This window comes from Cucurbita maxima, unplaced genomic scaffold (genome assembly GCF_002738345.1).
Source record: "Cucurbita maxima cultivar Rimu unplaced genomic scaffold, Cmax_1.0 Cma_Scf06169, whole genome shotgun sequence".
In the NCBI taxonomy this organism is placed as follows: Eukaryota; Viridiplantae; Streptophyta; class Magnoliopsida; order Cucurbitales; family Cucurbitaceae; genus Cucurbita; species Cucurbita maxima.
In genome coordinates, this window is record NW_019278185.1 from 1 (window position 1) to 878 (window position 878).

An 878-nucleotide genomic window follows, 5' to 3' on the forward strand; every position below is an offset into this window, starting at 1 on the left:
GTTGAGAGGTTCCCTCTTATAGAAATCTGACCATATCTTTGTCGTTTTTAAGTTTCATGCAATTCCTGTGGTAGATTGCATCTGAGATATTTAATCAAGCCTTGATCAAGTTTGATTGTGGAGTGACACAATTTAGAAAAAAGTTTCAAATCTTGCTTCTCACTCTTCAACTGTAATACAAACAAAGGTACAAAGTAACACTAACAAAGGTACAAAGCTCATAAAAGTTTTTTTAATCTAAAATACCAGAAGCTATAAGTGACCATTATATTCATTGGTAGATATTGCAATTGTGAAGAGTTCCCAAATTTGATTGACCATTATATTCATTGGTCAGATATTGCAATTGTGAAGAAGTGAAGAAGTCCTCCTTATATAAGTATCTTTTCTTTTTCTCTCCTACCCACCTTATACATAACATGTTAAATTAACTCATACTGAAAAAAATCATTTCTTTCTTTTGGAGATGCGGGGTATCGATCCCCGTACCTCTCGCATGCTAAGCAAGCGCTCTACCATTTGAGCTACATCCTCACAATTTTTGCATCACAAAACCCTAAATTTTTCATCATCAATAATAGTGAAAATGAAGAAATATTGCTACACAACAGGTCATGAATAAGGAAAAATTTGAAAAGAAACAATATATTTAATAATAGATAATCTTATTTTTGGAGATGTGGGGTATCGATCCCCATACCTCTCACATGCAAAGCGAGCGCTCTACCATCTGAGCTACATCCCCATGATTCTTACATCATAAAACCCTATTAATATCCCATCATCAATAATAGTGAAAATAAAAAATATCAAAATATTAATAACAAATAGTTTAGATATCCCCACAATTCTTACGTCACAAAGTCCTATGCATCTCG

General features: G+C 33.1%; 1 non-coding gene across 1 annotated transcript; it reads right to left on the reverse strand.

Moving 5' to 3' along the window:
• Positions 1-672: 672 nt before the first annotated feature.
• Positions 673-745, reverse strand: TRNAA-UGC. The gene has a single exon. It is a non-coding gene; the product is annotated as a tRNA-Ala (tRNA).
• Positions 746-878: the final 133 nt, after the last annotated feature.